Here is a 19,416-nt window from a genome sequence, read left to right on the forward strand (position 1 = left end):
AACAGCTGATCTGCAGGGATGGTTTAACTAATTGTTCACTTGATTGCTCCGAACAGCCAGCTTTGATTTCAAGTAGATCAGCTTGTGACACCGAGAATTCTCCTTTCACCTTCTCCCAGTAAAGACCTGGAAAATCTACTTTTTTCCTGAAAAGAAAAAACTGCCAGTGAACTAAACTAACCAGCAAAACGAGATTTTGGCTTCAATAATACACACGTGATTATATTTCCTTCAAATCAACAGTATGTGAAAGGACATTTTAAAGATCAATACCTTTTGATCTGAAGTGGTTCATAACCAAAACGGAAGCATTTTTCCCCACATCAGGAGCCAACACAGGCAGAAGAGGAGAGTGTCCTGGTTAAAAATAGAAATCTACTGAAAAATCCCTTCTGCCAGTAACTTCTTAATTAAACATGAGCGCCAGTTGAATACGAACCGCTGGGATTCATTTCTGCGCAGAAGGGACCTTAACAGTGACAGGAACGCCGACAGAGCTCCGTTTTTCACAGCATTCAGGGTTTGCTTCAGTTTTTCCTATTTGAAAATGCACGGGTTCGAAAGAATGCATCAAATCTAACTGACTACAGCATTTGTAAACAAATATTTGAAAACTTAATGAGACTGCAAACAGTGTGAGCTTGACTCCTACCTTAGCATATGGTTATTGCATCAATAAATCATAACGCTGCCGAAATTCTGGTGGGTTCAACCCATCTAATTAAAGCTGCTGGTGCTCATGAGCAGCAAAACAATCATCTTCCTGCAAGTAATACCCAACTCTAATTATAAACCGCAGCACCAGGGGGAAAGCAGCTGACAATAACACCTCCTTACAACCTGTAAAAACAATAGAAGCTCTTCCTGATGCAAGGCAATATGGCTGTATGAAGCGTGACGCAACACGAACACACGACTGCCAGTTGTTTCTTTTCATTTCCCCACAAAGACACCTGAAAAAAACCCCACGGTTTACATTACAGTGACAAATTGCACGTCCGCCAAAGGACACGAACATGTTTCCTCCAGACTGCAGTGTGATCTGAGCAACCTCATTAGATTATTACCTGCTGCACAGAGCGACATGGACATCCAACTTTGGAAAGGCATCAAGTTTAACCCACAAGGTCAGGCCTCACTGACGACAGCGACGACGAACATCGATAAGAAAAAAAAGGAAAACAAACGTCCTCTATGTTGTTTACGTTTGCCACCAACTGTGACAGGAGGAAAAGAAAATGCAAACCATGATTCAGGATAGGTTTTTTTTTAATTATGTGACAGAGAATCACCCGAAACTCAAGCACAGAGCTCCTGCTCTGTGGTCCAGTCTGCTCTGAGGAAATTACTTTCAAGCTTTGTTGAAGGAAAATGCTTCTGGAAGTTAGTAGAATACGTGCAGCCTCAATTCACGGTGCTAAATTGAGCTTGTTATCCGTCTGGTATCAGTTTCAGGGCGAGTTGACTAGTCGTGATTAAAAATGTGGTTTCGTTGACAGACAAATTAGTCACGAACAGCATTCCCCTTAGCAGCAGCCACACCTAAAAATAAAGTGAGCTATTTTGCAGTGCAAGACCACAGGATTTTAATTTATGGAAAATGTAAATAGAAAAAATATATGAACTTGATGTATGCCGTGTAATTGCCTCAATAAATGATTGGAATACATTTTACACATCAAATATACAGCAGATGTACAGTCTCCCTGAAAAATGGTGTGAAATACTGGATGACTCACCCAATACTGGAGGACATTTCCTGAATATGCATTCAAGACAAACACATAAGCAGCTTTGCCGATGTTTCTTTTAGCCCAACAATGGTGCAGCTTTAGATACCCGGCTACAGAAGCAGGCGATTGTAATGGAACCATCAGGACAGGCTGCTGTCAAGGTCAATCACAATCACACTCCCACTGAATTGAACCACGCTTGCCAGAAACACATAAATATACGGAAAATTCATATTTACTGGACATCATTTCACAAGTTCTTTAAGACACGGCCAAAGATATCTACACAATAGCTCATCTTTCATGTGTGACTGTCAATTATCACACCGAGTCATAGCCGATGACATTTAAATGTCCGTACCTAAGAAAACACAATATGGACAGATTAAGAAAATACAATCTGCCTTATAGCTCTTTAAAGATACTTCCGCTGGCCTGAGTTTGCTGTTGAACAGCATGTGACAGCCACGGTAATAGCAGAAAACATAAGGCATATTGGCTCAGCCTGTCTGGCATTTGATGCCGAGTCAAAAACGTCATCTGTTCTGCTCCATCTGATGGCTCACACGTGACACTGAGAAAACACTGCTATCATTTTCTCTCTCAAGACATGATCTTGAACCATTAAATAAAGGAAAGACAGACGATTAGTGTCACTTTCCTGAAGGAGGAGTGTATTCAAATGCTGCTGACCACTGTTGGTCATCTCTTTCTTTCTTTTTTTTTTTTTCCACAACACGTAGATCTCAAAAAAGACCTGGAGGGCAATCAGCTTATGATCTAGGCTACCCCCACAGATGGCCAAGAATGGAAAAGGCAGGGGAGTGGAAAGTAAATCAGTCAGCCAGACAAAAGGTAACAGCGATCTAAAGTCATCCCTGCGCAAGGTAAACGTAAATATTACTCTGCATGGTGTTGATGAACACGGCCAACAAGTGTATATAGGTTAACCAAAAATAAATCAGGACCGTCTATGCCGAAAGGATCCTTTAACAAACACTTGTGCTGATATCTACAAATAAAAGATGATGCTCCTCCAGTAAACAGAGACGGGGGGACGGGGTATCGGATACAGGCGCTCGCCTGTTTGTGTGTTGGCCCACGTGAGCAGCGAACACAGAGGGAGCGAGATGCAGTTTGCCAAGTCTCAATAACCAGGTCAGACACATTCAGGTCAAAGCCTTGTATCCATGTTGACAACCGCCGTATTTCCCTCATTTGCCGACTGCAGAATATGGAAATGGAGAAGAATCCCCTGCTGTCTTAAAGTCAGAAAGTTTGCTCGTTATTTCTGACTTTTCTTTAAGAGTTTGGAATTAAATACAGCCCAAAAGGACAAAAGAATGTATTATACATGCTGTTTTACTGATGTAATCACAATAAAACTTTCTAGATCAGTGAAAGCCAGGACAAAAACTTAACGGAAACATGGACACAACACTTATGATTTCGGTCAAAACCCTGCTATATAAGTCCTTATGGTCTGTACCGCCACTGAATCATGAGAGGAGCTTTGAACTTTTCCCTCACTCAGCTGAAAAGCACATTCACTGCATCCGCTCCATCAAGGTAAACATAGTGCTGCTGTTTTAACTAATTAGATTTCCAAGTCTTTTCTCATCTTGCTTGGTGCTTTCTTCACTTTTAACAGTCTTTACCGACATTGTGAAAGAAAGAAAAAAATCTGGGAAAAACATCAGATGATGACGAATCTTTCACCGTATGACACGTCCAACTTTTCTTTTTAAGTTGCTGAACACTATTCAGCTACAATGCAGATCATGTAGAAATAGCTAAAAGAAATGCCAATGTGCACTTTGCAAGGCATCGTTAAGAAGTGCTATTTCTACTACTAAGCATCTTTCTTTGTGTGGAAATCAAAATCAGATCATCTGGTGAGGATACTGGGTCACATGAATGGGACTAGTTAACTGTTGGCTGTTGCACAGATTACTTCTCTTTCCTGGAAAAAGCAAAACACAAAACCCCAAGATCTCAGCCTGCAACAAAGTGGAGCTCCCTACCCGGACTTTCACAACCATGTTTCAAAATGAAACTTCTCTCTGTGAACAAAGAGCCAAAGTGTCAAAAAAAAAGAGATGGGCTAGCAGGAAAGCAACGGACAACTTCCAATAGCTGGTTCATCGTCAGTGACCAAAACTATTGGCATATTAATAAGATAAGGCAGCAATTAGCTATCAGTTTCACTATTTAACAGGATGTTGTTTCATCATGTGCCAGCTGATAAAAACATCTTATGATTAAGTGACTGTTTATTTTTTTAAGAGATAGAAAAACATTTCATAACACCACATAAGGAAAAGACCATTTTATCAGTAACACAGCCATGATAAGCAAGATTTGCTTTCCAAAATTTCTTGACTGGATTCAAGGTAAAGTGGTTTCGGCCTGAAAACATTTGAAGACACGCAACGCTGAATCAGTCAGTGTTAACAATACGCTTGACAATACTGCACAGTGCAAGTCTCAACAGAGGCAGAGAGAAAAGAAATGGCGACCTTGGAAATGTTCCATCTCAATCGGCCACCCTTAAACTTCAGTATTTAAGATGTTTCACAAACACGAGCAATGGATTGTGGGCTAAAAGCAGGCAACCTTGAAGGATAACCAGACAAGTTAAATATTCTCATCTTCTACTGATTGAACATCAACATAAATCATAATGTTAGTACGGTACCTACATATTGTAAAGAATTAGATAGTATCTTTCACATGTGTATGCTACATGTGCCCTGACGCACATCTTCAGCAGTGAACGATCACAGCTGGCGTGAGAGCATCTGTATCGGTCATGCACAGGCGTTCTCACGTGATGCATTTATCACAGTGCTAAAAGCATTACCGACAAACAGAAGCTCCGTCATTATTACCAAGCCGAGCTTCAGTGACTTTGGCATCTCTATTATGAACAACAACAACAACAACAACAAAAAAAAAGAATTACTGTGGTAGTCAAGCACGTGTTTGTTGACCTTGGTTTAAATCCCGGTATCAAATGCAGCTTGACGAAAAGCCCTGCAGCACTGTGGAAGGTATGCAAATACAGTAGCACTGACTAATGACGAAAAGAAAAAAAAAAAAAAAAAACAATTAAGCATTGTGCTTCAGATTAAGAACAACCTGTTCTCATCAGACGAGCAAGTGAACAGAAAACCTCAAGCTGTGTCAGGCAGGAGCGGGTTAGCATAATGTGGCTCCTGTTGTCATCACCACTCAGGTCACAAGACGTGATATCCGTAGTGTCAACAAGACAAAGTGACGTTGTGCAGGCAGGCAGTCCTTGGGCAACGTATCCACGATCACAATTCCAAACGGTTTAAATAAAAAAAGGGAACGAGTGTTTTTGGGCACGAAACTCAACCCCAGGTTGCCTACAGTGACGTGTGTGAGCACCTTGCATGGCAGCGGTCATATCAAGTGGAAACAATGAGGCTGCAAAAGCAGTAAAACACACTGTATAAACAGAGCCCATTTATTACTCTGCCATAATATCCACCAAACTGCCAATATAAACATCTGGCTGGTGGCATATTCTAGTCATAACAGACATGTAGTAATGGCACCAGTCTGAATGTCCTCTGGTGCCACATTAAAACGTTACCAGGTGGAAACACACGGTGGAACATGCTGGTCTTCGCTGCGACAGTTGTTACATTGCTTTAATGTCACCACAGCTATCTGTCTGAACTGGTTCACCCCTTGTGATTGCTGTAGCTAACTCGGTTGACTGGAGCAACATCTAATAATCTCTAATCTGAAGATACAGTACATCCTGCATCGTCCTTTATGTTGTAGCTTGAAGTCGTCTCAACAGTATCCGGGGACGGCTATTCTCTGACCTTCTTAAGATGAAACAGGATGCTGGCGGCACAAAGAGCCAGTTTGGCAGGTGTATCATGTCTCCTGGCCTGCAGGAGACAAGGGTGGGGCACCGCCGCTGCCTCTTGTTCAGAGCTGAACCAATGTTTGACGTGCACACATCACTTGTGAGAGTGGGACCATGAATTTGTCCACGAATGCTTCAAGACGAGTGAAAAAAACAAGCCTCACTGTTTACAGTGGCTTGAGAATGTCTCCCCATTGAACTTTTCTGTGTTTTGTCGCATTACAACCACACCTGCCTAGTTGTTAAGCGGAAGGGAAATGATACATGGTTTTAAAATCTTTTTTTTTTTTGTAGCAGGCCAATTGTTCATGATTTTCGGTGTCAAATCAATCATGTCCTGTCAAGCCAGAAATCAAGTCATTGTGTTACTTTTGGACTGGATGCATACTTCTATACAAAGTCATGCGAAGTTAGAAAGCCCAGCTCACACTCATCATACTTGTATGATCGGATTAGATGAAGTGCTTAATCCCGACGTTCATTCATCGGTGCACATGCATTCATAAAGTGCTTCCTGGGCTGCTACAAAGATTATTATTCAGTGAGGTGGCAAAGGAAATGATTGGTAATCATACCTTGCATTCCAAAGATTTACTCTTGCAAATAGGTATTGAAACAAAACATGAATCATGTTTTCTGCTCCTTCTTGAAGGAATAACTTCTAAAAGCCAAGTCATGTTAGGGCCAGAACACAGTGTGTTCCAACGGCATTGGAAATGATTACTCTATGCTGCTGTTGGAGTTAAAAAGCCAAACAAGACAACCAGTTCCAATTTCCACCACAACTCGAAAGCAGCAGCGTAGGTTGGTAATTGTGAATGATTTTACATCCTTTTATTTAAATTTGGATTTTTATGATGAATATGATTTGAACATTCATACTCTGCCTGTCACACACCGTCTCAATTGCTACTTGTATCGACTGCATGACCTGGCAAGAGATTTTAAATCTCAACGCGCTTTTCCAGGTCAAATGAAACTTTGACAAAAAAATTTAGATTTTTAAAAAAAAAATATTTCCCCCTTGTAACATATATATTTAAAAAAAAATACAGCAGAAGAAGCAATTACGACAGGATTTTCTGCCAAACACACCTTGTCATTTAGGACTCAAGCGCCTGGATGCCAGTGGACGGCTGATGGCAGATCCCACAACAATTTGATTATCTGAGGGGAGAAAAGAAAAATCAGTATGAGCAGAAAATTGTACTAGTAACATTTCAAACATTAAATTCCATACAGAAGTTTTTCACTTTGTCGCAGAACCGTCCTCAAACAAAACATGAAGGTCAACAAGCAGTATATTTCAAAAGCTGTCACCTATTCACCTTCACGATTTTGCTTTAAAAAAAGCATAATTCAGCCAATTTTGAGGTTAGCACTGTAAAATAAAAGGCAATCTGTTTCACGCCACAATATCTAGAAACAGATTTGCAGCAATATGCCTTCTGCCTTCACTGCCCCCATCTGTTACAAAACGCTGAAAATTTGCCTAATGTCTCGGAAAAGTTGGTGGAAAACTGCCAAAATCCGAAGTGATTAGGTTTGTTAAAAAGCTCTGTGTTTCACGGTGCATGTTAAGTAGTCAAATTTGGGTCAAGAGAACCTCTTCTCTCTGCCGTGGCGTTAACTTGTGCTTGTTAGAGCTCTGCAGCTGTGGAGGCTAATGTTCACTGCGTTCGACTGAGGAAAAACTGATTGGTCAGCAGATATTTCTGTAACTACACAGGGCTGCTGAATAGAGGTGGAATTTATTAACTTATTAAGGGTATACTGAAATAGAAAAGCCCTGCCATGTGAGACCCGCCTTCGGACACACATCAAGCACGGATAGAATGAATGTCTTTTCTCTTAATGCAGCACATCTTACACAGCGCTAATGACAGAAATGTAAATAAATAATAATAAATCAACAGGAATCTGAAAAAGTGTTTTTAGTCTACTAAGAGTAGGACACATATGGAATGATTTTATGAAGGTAATCCAGTTTTTCATTAAAAAAAAGAACGTTAACCAGAGGTAATGCAACATGATCTTGCTTCTCAGGTCAGAGTACAAAACAACAGTATTGTCCGTGCATGTCTGGAAAAGCATTAGCTTTGCCAGCTGATCTGAGACAAACTGAGCCTGCTAAAAGATAGGATTATCCCTCCGCTATCCTCGTCGAGCACAATAGAGCTACAGAGCTGCAAAGGGAGGGAGGGAGAGGGGGACGACGACAAAGCTGGGGAAGGAAGAAAATTTTTTGACTTATTCATGGCGTCTCCCAATCAGCTGCAAACACATTGGGCTGCACTGACACTCATTACTTTCTGCTCCACTTCCTCCGGGGTGCCTTTATCCTCATCACATCTATCTGGGATACCAAGAGGTGCCAAACAAAAGTTGCCTCCGTCGCACAGTGGGATAACGAAAGAGAGGCGTCGGTTTCAGATCAGGGGGTGTTGGGGAACGGAGGGGGTGGTACAACGTTTTCCTTTTCCTCTTTTTTGAGCCTCCTTCTTGTCCTACATTCAGAAAATCCATCCTGTCTTCACAGCTTGTCGGTGAAATCAAAAGCAGAAGACTGAAGGAAATCACCTGAGCCTTGTTTATATGAGCCCTGCCAATAAGGAAGTCATTCAACACGAGCACGCACACACACACACACACACACACACACCGTCACCTTTAGCCATTTACACACAACCCATTGTGTAATTAAATCTATTGGAGTAACCTTTTTTTATTATTATTTAAAGAATTCTCTAAAATACTGATACGACCACTCAATATAGTTTTTTGAATTTACCTCAATTACAAACTTGCTGTCAAGACGAGCATCAAATAAGCATTGCATTAGGTTTAAATGGATTATACTGGCATTATTATTTCTGATATGTTTGTTTGAATGTAAGGTTTTAGGCTCGAAGGCGATCAGGAATATATCAGTGCACGATTAATAACAAAAAGCCATCTGAAAAACATGACGCATGCCAACGTCTCCATGCAGCACTACAAAGCGAGAAGCTGGCTCTCAGTCACTTGGATGTACATTTGTTGAAAAACAAATTGCATCATTTGGGAGTATGAAAGATGGCTTGGCATGTCATGAAGGACTGTTTCTTTTTTTTGCTCAGCTCTGCAGTGGCTTCGTCCTCCATGTTATCTGGTCGATGGCACCCCGCCTCATCAACATGGGGCAAGACGAATATGAGTGATGATGCACTGCAGTTTTATTTTTCCTCTTTTATTTGCATTGTGTTGGTGTTTTTTTGGAGAGAATACAAAGACTGTTTATTGGCAACAATATAGGGATACGTCACACATTGCAGTGAATTTACAATCGGTAAATGAGAAGATGTACTGGAATTTTTAATTCTAACAAACTCAAATCAAGAAGAAAAATATCACCACATACAGATTTTTGTCTAATCACATCAGTAACATCAGTCATTTATACCTAACATACAAACAGCCATTGATCTGGATTAAAAAAAGGGACAGATAAGCCTACTATCATCCATCCATCAAGGTGTGTAACATGGATGAAAGGATTCTGCCTTATTGAGAATACCTCACTTGCTGAATTTCATCAATATAATCCAGGAAAACCGCTGCAAAACCAAACATTCTGGCTGCATGAGCACCAAATATTTACAGCTTATATGCATTCAGAAATGGAAGCGTGGTTTTTATACTATGCCGGGTTTCCCTTGTTCACAGCATTGTGATAAGATAAATAACATATTTATCGTTTTGCGTACAACCACAATCACAGACATCACGACTCATTAGCAACACAATGGAAACATGTTTAGCAAACAATCAATTATGGATTTCACAACAAAACTGACTCTATTCTACTCTGACGTTTTAGTGCGAATAAAATATTAAATACAAAGCATTAAATACAAAACTTGTGGTGTTTCCAGCTCCTTTCAGACTTCCTCAACGGGCCTCATGTGAGAAAAATATATCAAGAACATATACAGGACAGATATTTAGCAACCTAACTGCATGATTAAACCCAGAGAGTGCAAAGCGACTGTCTGTTCATTCAGAAGAGACGCTGATTGCTGTGTGCTTGCCATGGTAATAATGTCATTAATTTTCATTACGAGTCTAATTCACAATTTGCAATGCTGTTTCCTCGGCATCTCGTCTTGGACAGTCTTTCCTCTCTTTTAGATTTACAATGAACTTAAAAACTAAAATCTGACTTCACCCGCTCCGAGACTACTGTCAAATGTTAAAAAAAATAAATAAATAAAAAAAGATCAAACACAGAAAAGTAACATCGCACATTTGCAGAATGCAGTTTGAGGTGTGTTTGTTTCATTGACTGCAAGGAGATGCTTTTCGATTAAAATGAGAATGGGGATAATTTGCATGTGGCATAAATAGTAAACAAAACATGAACCAGGTTTTACTTTGGGTCACTTGACAGCACAGGCAGTTCAGCACAGGCAGGACACGGCGTATTGGGGTCAGTAAACCAGCCGCTGACTGGACTGCGCCTGTTTAAATCCCAGCACGCTGCAGTGATTGAGAAACCAACATGAAGCCGCTTTGCGGTTTCGACCCTTCTCCTTTGCCCATGCACACTCATAAAGCTTTATTAAAACTTCGAGAAGACATCAGATGGGACACTCGCCAAATATTTCACTGAGTTGCAATGTGGAGGATGATTTCATTAACTGACAGTCAATTCATTCCTACATATTTCTATGATGTATTTACGGCATAAAATGCGCCATAACCTCTCCTTGAGGGTCTTTTAGTGTATTTTCAGTACGTGGAAACAAATTCAGCTGGTGTTATTTTTATGTTGACTATATTTTAAGTACATCTGATGGAAGCAGCTACAAAACTTGAGCGCCAGAGACGGTACGAGAATAATCTGGGCAATGAAAGTGTGCATTACTCTGAATACCAAGCAGATAGAAATATGTGATCCTCAACAGTCACTTGAGGTCTATGCACAAGCTGGAAAACTCTTTGATGAGATAAATACAATAGATTGTCATGAGGCTACATATTATCTTCTGTATGCTATTTTAATAAGGCATTATTTATTCAAGCCATTGAGGGATTAACAAAGAAATAGGATTTAAGAGAGGGCTATGAAGAGGATATACAAAAACAGCAAAATTCAAGACTGGAGAGGATTGCTGAAGAAAACATTGCATATATGGGTATTTACTTCACTCCCTCATCAATAAAGTATGCCATATTGCACACTCCTAAATATATTGTCATAGAAAGAGAATAAAAACAATGTTTTGGCAACATTTTCCGCAGCAGAAGCTGAACTGATGAATATGGATGAAGCAGACTGCGGTGAGCAACAATCACATTCCCAAACCTCATGAGGAAATTCATTGTGCTTTTCGCAGCGGTACATAAAATCCAGTCTTAACATCGCATACCTGAATCATCTCACTGCAGTGTGAAGAAAGCCATTTTGAAGCCACGTTTCACACAAGAATAAAATACTCTTTTATGTATGACTGTATTTGTAATCCCACTTTTTTTACACTGAAACTTTCTTGTTAGGCTAATTCATCAAACAGGTCAAAGCCTGTAATGCGGTAGAATTTGACAGATGGCCATACGATGCCACTGCAAAGGTGGCATTGCCGAGGCGCACCGCAAAAATTCGTCAGACCGGTGGAGTGCAGAAGTGGAGGGAATCTGTGGCTGGGACGTCAAACATTTGCCCAAGTTACTGACGGAGACAATAATCCCTTGTTGCTGCCACTTTAGTTTCAGTTGGACTTGATGCATTGGCGTGTTTGGGTCTCCACGGACCTGCAGAAGCTCCCTCGTCTCTCTGCGCACTGCCGGTTCAGCTAAATTTCTACTGCATTTTAGACACAATCTATTTTTTTCCCCTGTAGCGGGCATGGTTCTATCCACAACAGTAGCGGCGGTGTTCCGATGACGTTGCGGTGACGTGACTGAGCAACCCAGTGTGGTTAGGATTAGTGGGTTGACAGGTCTGTGATGAACGACTGAGCCACATAACTCAGCAAACATGACATGTCTTTCCCACATCTGAAATGTGCGTCAGGGGATGACATGACCTCTGATATTACGTTTTCCTTCGGTGTTAATTTCTTGGCTGTCTCAAACATCACACACACGAGAATGACGCTGGCTCTACTGTTTGACTCCAAACGCTGGAGCCCTTATCGTGTGTAGACAGCCTGACAACAATGCACTGAACAGCCTCGAGCGCACACAGCCAGTTTGGCTTTACAGTATGGAGGTAGCTTATAGCGGAGATACCGAGCTTATCTGGAGCTGCGGTTGCAACAGACCATTTCTTGCAGGGTTTACTTCTAAGAGCCTTTTTTTTTTCCTCTTTCCCATTCAGTAAACAAAACCCTTTCGAAACTGTTCCATTGCATAATTTCCTCTGTTAAGTGGCAAATTTTCAGACCACCAATAACTTTTGTTTTTCTTTGACGCGTCTTACTTTGGCATGAGACGCTGGTGACAGAATCGTCTTTGTGATCGTATCAGCTGATAGACTGAACGAGGCAGAGACAGACAGTCTCTAACTGGGTCACGCAGGCAGAGGAATCATAAGGGGGAAGCCGAATGCACACATGCGTTTCAAACTGATTCGCCAGCATGTGAAGCGCTATGCAAATTTACACTTCTCTGCAAATAATAAGTCCAGATACAAGACTCTCAAAGCCTGCCCACAAGCCATCCATCTCTTCTCTGAAATGTCTACGCTGCACTTAATAGGCTCTTCATTCAATATTGATATGCGCAGACATTTAATGTATAGCACTGGCTATTTGTTAAGCCAGCTTTAACAACCAGTGGGCAACAGACCAAGAAAGAAAATCCATAAACATGCACTCTATATTGTGTATCTGGCTGATTTATCGTTATGACAAGCTAAACGGTACGTAAGAAGCTGCTGCCGTCTTCCTCCGGATTGAACTCAACGGCACAGGTCTGGTGACAAAATACCTCAGGAAACAGGTGAAGCCACTACTTTCACTTTGAATCACACGAAATAATGGCAGCCGTGTGTTTGAAAACATACCGAATGAGCGTCTTCGGGAGCCGTCGGGAGAGTGTCCGTGCTTTTTTCACAAGGTCTGAGTTGGTCAGCTGGGCTGAAAAGTTGCCATAAATTATAAATATCTTTGCGGGACATCCCTAGTCCCAATATAACCTGCTCCGCGTCGTGTTAGCTGAGCTGCTTCGGTTAGTCTGCCGTTGCGAAGGGAGGGACAATACTGAGCCGCAGAGAAAAATTCAGCTTGAAAGCCTCCAGCAGACGGGTGGTTTTAGTAGTCTCATGAATTTACCTGCTCCACTGAGAAACCTGAATCTCATGGACAAGATTTCAACCTCCACTGAGTCAGTTTATGCAAGAAAAACAAGGTCGTCATCCAGGCTCATCATTAGGGTACTTCAAAAATAATTAAATGATTGAAGTTAACTGTTGGGAGTTTCTTTTTTTGTAGCATTCATCTGCATGCAAGAACACTTTTGTGTTTTCGCCCCAGCATCACTGGGATGGATTTGCTGTCCAGCAGCAGTAGGTTGTGGCAGCAGTGACACCAAGACATAGCGAGACAGCCGTCCGTACATTTCTGACCATGTCAGAAGATCATCTCGGGCTATCTTTGGTCGCAGGACCACAACAGCCGTCTGTGGATCCCCCAAGAGCGCAACGTAAGCTCACGAGTTCAGGAAACTACATTTCCCCAGTTTGCTGATCTGTCTGTTGGTACAATAATAAAATTAAATTAAGATTCCTATCGTCCTGTAAAATTGTGTCAAATGTTGGATGACTCATTGCATTGGAAGACATTTCCTCGTTTTACGTCACTAACGACACTGCCGGTATCTCCTCTGCACCAACCCGGCGTCAGAGCCAAAAGGACTGAGTCGTGTACATTGTGAATGGATGCTAAAAATGTGCATCAAATCTGGGACACGCTTCTCTAATTTAAAGCCTTTTCACAGGAAACAATACACAGAAATCAAGCGGCATTCTGACAGCGGTTCAGATCTAGAAGCCACAACCGAACACACGGACAGACCCCATAATCAAGATGAATGTCGTCTCGCTCTCCGTCCTTCAATCTTCAAGGCCATAAAAATAATATGACCACAAATGGTGATCCTAAGGTGGTTGAACAATATGAAGTCCTTCCTGTGCCACGTGACCGCACTTACATCATCAGAAACTGATACTGGAGCATGAGATAAAACCATTTGTTTTTGGGTTTTTCTTTTTACTGCAAGCTTTCACATGCCTTAAAGAAAGAGCAGGACAGGCATTTCTGGAAAGCCTCGCATTTTGCAGTATCGCAGTGCTCTGTTGAGGATCCAGAGGGATTATGGAAAGCTCAAGAAGAGGCCCAAAGGCTAATAGAAGAAACAACACATCAGACAACTGTGCAACCAAACCAGTCGGAGCACATGTACCGACGTTGCGTTTCACTAATCGCTTAAACAAATATGTTGCATCAGATTAAACAGACAGTGTTTGGAGAGTGGAGCTCTGTCACTGAGTTTGGCAGGAAATGTCAACTCCATGTTCCTTCTTCTTCTCCTACTGTAAGAAAGAGTAAAGCGGATGTGTCATATACACACACACACACACACACACACACACACACGCGCTGGAAACTTAATGACTGTACGAGCGTCTACGTCACGTAGATCGCATTAATCACATTAGATACTATATGCACATGCTTCAGTGACTCACACTGTTCACAAGACTCCTTGCTCTAGTCTAATTTGATCTAAATGACCTGTGGGGCCTTTCCATGTTGCATTTGCATGTTCTCCCTGTGCAGCTATTTCTTGCTTTCTCGTTCTCTCAAAACACACGCTTGTTAGAATAACTCTGGTTCATGCATCCTGATCCTGAAGCCATAATCTGTGCTGAAGGAAGAGCAGGTAATATGACTGATGGACATCAACAACTCCTATCCACCAGCTTAAATAACACAACATTATCACTGTTAATTTTACACGTCTGTGTGACACTATTCTCAGCACAACAAAAAAAAATTCCCTCCCTCTGCTGTGACTCACTGGTTTCCACATGTTGATAATTTATTTGTGGTGTTAGCATAAAACTAAATGAATGAACAATACAACTTCACAAAGATGAGGCTGTGTATTTTATAATAAGGGAATTTAAATAGAAGATTTGTAGGTTTAATTATCTTTGTTTCACGTTTTAATTTTCTGAAGGTGCAATTTAAAGTTTATATATTATTCATGCAAATATTCTCTGTATCACTATCTCTAGCTACTAACAATTCTGGCGATAAAATATCAGCGGACTGTTTGAAACTGAGGGGGTAACTCAGCAATGTTAATGTTTGCCTGTGAATTCCCTACTCCAAAGCAGGGATGTCAAACACGTGGCCTGTGGGTCAAATCCAGTCCACAAGTGGCTTCGATCCTGCCTGCGAGATCATTGTGCACAGTGTGATAATAAGAGAAAATGTTCACTGCAATTTTTCATTAAAAGTGACTTGTAATTTGTCTGTTGTTACACTGTCCTACTACAAACACAAAACTTACAATAATTCACACAGTGAGGCTGAAACAGACTGAAGGCTGCACAAACTGAGCAGCTCAAAGTCACTGTGGGGGAAAAAAACATTTTGTTTGCACTTTTTAAGTGTTTATAATACATTTTGCAACAACTGCAATAAATGTGAATATTTTCAGAACAGTGTGGGAAATTGAAGTAGTTCTACGGTACGATACAATCATCTTACTGGTGATGACCAAGTCACATTAAATTTAGCTGAACGTGAGCTTGACGCCACTTCTCGACAGGGACAATCAGCATAGAATACAATAAAACACAAAACAAGCTGCTTTGAAGAGAAGATCGTCATCATCAAACTGTGAACTGGGACAATCACTGCATGTACACAATTTACGTAAACTGGAAAACAAGCACGTCGCAAGGAATCAAAGAAAGCAAAGAAATCAAAAGACGCCTTGGCCTACAATGACGATAATGTGGAAATTCAGACCCAAATCACTTCCTTATTATTCACTCTGCCAACAGGAAACATGAAAGGCCTAAATCACCTGCCAGCAGCTTCGTAACAGGGAGACAACACAGATTTTGGCACATTCAGATGGTGGAAACTGGCACAGGAAATATCGGCTCATTCATTACCTCAACTGAAAAAAAATCTCACAGGTTGATTTGCTATCGCTGCACTGAATCACCTCCAACTCATCAACAATGTCACATGAGTGTTTAGTCACTCAACGTGTTCGGTTGACTGGCATATTTCTCTCTCCCACTCATAACAGGGGCAAATTAAAAGCATATGAATCAGATCGTGGTTTAATTTGCTGAGCAGGAAATGTGTACTAGTTTGATCACACCATCCCCAAAGAGTTAGAAGAAAGCTTCCTTATCAAGTAAAGATCACTGATAACTGCATCGATACTCAAACAAACACAGATCTTGGTATGAGCCCAAACACAAAGTAAAAATAGAGCCCAACTGTTGTTTATTAAAGAAATCCTCCCTTTCCCAGCCCCATTATGGCATTGTATTGGCTTACGGTTCAGGATGAGCACTCGCTGTCTCCGGTTTCAACAGGAACTACATTAGATGCCATTTCATTAGGCTTTCAACACAGAGTGAATGCAGGCTGATAGAAACTGCCGGACGACATTGTTCTGGGCTGTTTACAGTGATAAAGGCTTTCAGATATGTCTTAAAAGGTTTGATTGTGCAACTTTAAATATGACTAAGGAACAGAATCACAATGGAGGGAAGAAATAAAAGATATGGAAACATGACTATCATGCTGTTGCTAGAGATGTTTCCTTGTGGTACAAAAAAACAAACAAACAGTCAGATAAGAGCAATGACATTACAGTAGTGGCACCACTGTGGGAAAAGAGCAGGGTAATAGAGAGCTTTTGTCTAAGAAAACCGTATCTTCAAGTCTAGATAAGCTGTAAATGATCCTACAAGGAAAAGGTAAATGCCAAGACTGGCTTTCAGTACCTCAGTGGAAACGTTATCAGTGGAGTGAGACAGTCATTCATTCATATGACGAAAGCTTTAAACACTGTCGAAACGACAGGGCTGGACTGTGGGAAACCCTTCATCAATACTGTTGTAAATACCTGTGTGATAAACTACAAACACACTGCTATCAGACCTCACAGATTATGAGCCTGGAACAATGACAAGTGGTTGCAGACAGGTACAAGTCTTTGTTTACATTTTATCACAGCACAGATACACTGTCCCTTCACTGAGATGATCCAAGGGTTTGGATTAAAGGTAGCAGAAACAGTGCTGGTCTGGAGTCTGGAGGACATCCCAGGCTTAGTTCAGCAGGGTCAAGTTTACTGTGCATCATCAGATTATCCACAGAAAGACATAAATACACCAATGCTTAACAATCTAAGCATATAATAACACTGACATTAGCAGAACACATGTGACTCAAGTTGATTTGAATGTTTGAGTCATTCCAACATTTTCCAAAAGATGACTACCATTCAGTCTGACATGGAGGGAAACGACAGAAATTCCCAAAAATCAGACCCGTGAGATTAGTTCTTAATCTGTCTCACGTCTTAACAGGATTAAATTACGGTCGGTTAAGTGCGGATGGTAATCAGATTAGTGAAGTGGTGAGAAAACGAAAACGCCGATATGTGGAGTGTATAATCTCTGAAGGTGCTCCGCAACAAAAGAGGAGGCTGCTGCTGCAGCTGCTGTTGCACTGCAGCTGTTAGGTTCCTGACAAACACCGGGGATGGCACCGAAGACAGACCGATTCACAGTTTTAGGTGTGCATTATTCGAATTTACACGATTTGTGATCATCGAATAAAACAAACCGAGCCATCGTCGCAAAGAAGCTGCAGCTGTGTGCAGCTGTTGATGTCTAAAACCTCCACAATCAGAGCAAAACCCTCACTTATTTTTGAGCTTTTCGGGCATTAATAAACTGGGACGGATCATAAAAGGCTCAGACGAGGTGATTTCACAGTTTAAATCGTCTGGTAAATGTTTGAAAGTGGAGCCTCGGCATCAGAATGGGACCTCCGCGGTGCGGCTAGCAGAAACGTTAGCATGTTAAATGGGGCCCCTCACGGACAACAAGCAGCAACTTACACACACAAAAGACACACTTACCTGAATTAACGTCGAGCCGGCGACTCACGTAGCGACGTCCAGGTTACGGCCGGGGTGAAACTATCTCCAGGAAAAATGTTTCGAGGGGCGGGCATCCGCCGAAGAGCTTTTAACTTGGCAGTTCAATCGGGTTCGGCTAATGTTAGCACGGGAGCTAACGCTGCCCACTTCACAGAACAGAGACTCCGAGTTGGCCCAGTGCGCACATTATCGTCCTCAAGTTGATCAAAGCTGCCCTTCCACCTTGTTTTCACACCATTAAAACAAAGTACCACATTTAAAAAAAATAAAATAAAATAAAATAAAAAGTAAACAAAAGGTGGAGACAATCAGGACACGACCCTCATCTTAATGACACGGAAAACATTAAAAAAAAATCCAATATGTCCACGACATTCAGCAAGGAAATAGAAAAAGAAAGAAACGACCTCCGGCAGAGAGCGAAACCTTTTCCTGTGTAACGCGCCGCACCCAGATGTTTTCACTCATTATCTCCGCGTCCTGGATCATCAGCTTGGAGTGGGCTCGACCCAGCTACATGGACGAGTCTGGTCTGTGCGACCTCTGAGTGAGTCTGAGGAGGAGGAGGAGGAGGAGGAGGAGAGGAGGAGGAGATCTGCCACAAGTCTCCTCTCTCCAGCTTCACACCGAGCCCCCGTGAGGAGGATGAGGACGATGCTGCTCTCGCTATCTCCCCCAGACAGTCTGCGAGTCCCCCGCTATCTGTCCCGATCCACGCGTTTGACCGCGTTTCCCCTTTCTCCTCGCCACAAAACACACACACTCTCTTTCACACACACACACACACACGGCAAACACCTGGAAAAAACAACTTCATGACATGTACACACAACATGTTGTATTTACAACCCGTCCGATGGTGATCTTGTGGCGCCCTCTGCTGCAAATATAACTTTTAAGATCACGTTTTCTCCAACATATGATTGTTGTTTTGTGGATGTTTTCCAATTAAGTTCACTGAGTTCAACAGATTATCTTGTTGTAGACGAATAATAACTGTTGATTTCAGGAATCTCATTCCCGTTCTTCATTATAAAGCTTAATAAAGCGCTTACTTTATTTATTCCTGTTTTCATGCCTTTCTTAATCACTTTGTTTAAATGTTTCTCATCAGATTCTTAATCTTATTGTTTGAATGTATTTCCTTGATGTCCTTGTAAATCATGTGTCTGAATGGTGCATTAAAAATACAATTTCCTTCTCTTGTTTTTGGAAAAATGTGCTTTTTAGTTCAAAATGTTGTATAATTAACTGCAAACACTACTTGGCGATGTTTTCCTTCATTCAACAAACTCTTCTACATGTATGCTGAACAAATATTACTAGTTTCTGTCTGCTAGTGCAAAAGTTTTTTTTCCCCCAAAACAAATTTCCCTTGTTAGTGTAACTTTTCTTTTTTAGTGACTTTTTTCCTCTTTCCGCCTCTGCTTCTTCTAACATACGTAATAACTTTTTAATGAAGTTTTCCATCACTTAAATTTCACAAAAACGATTATTTTAATGGGCTACAAAAGAAAACAAAGCTAAATAAGAAAGGAACTAGGCCTACATAACAGCTTTGATATGTGTGTGAGGGAGTTCAATAAT

The 19,416-nt window shown here is 41.3% G+C and overlaps 1 protein-coding gene across 3 annotated transcripts in view; it reads right to left on the reverse strand.

Annotated features, from left to right (window-relative positions):
- Positions 1–18,496, reverse strand: part of erbin (erbb2 interacting protein) — a 59,777-nt gene extending 41,281 nt beyond the window's left edge. The window contains exons 1-2 of one of the 3 annotated variants that reach the window (XM_030084660.1): positions 17,809–18,496; positions 6,736–6,807 (exon numbers count right to left, since the gene is read on the reverse strand). The gene's annotated coding sequence lies outside the window, so the exon portion shown is untranslated. The remainder of the gene's footprint in view (positions 1–6,735; positions 6,808–17,808) is intronic. The other 2 variants (XM_030084659.1, XM_030084662.1) reach the window with 2 other exon arrangements.
- Positions 18,497–19,416: the final 920 nt, after the last annotated feature.

The sequence above is a fragment of the Salarias fasciatus genome (genome assembly GCF_902148845.1).
Source record: "Salarias fasciatus chromosome 7 unlocalized genomic scaffold, fSalaFa1.1 super_scaffold_4, whole genome shotgun sequence".
Lineage (NCBI taxonomy): Eukaryota > Metazoa > Chordata > Actinopteri > Blenniiformes > Blenniidae > Salarias > Salarias fasciatus.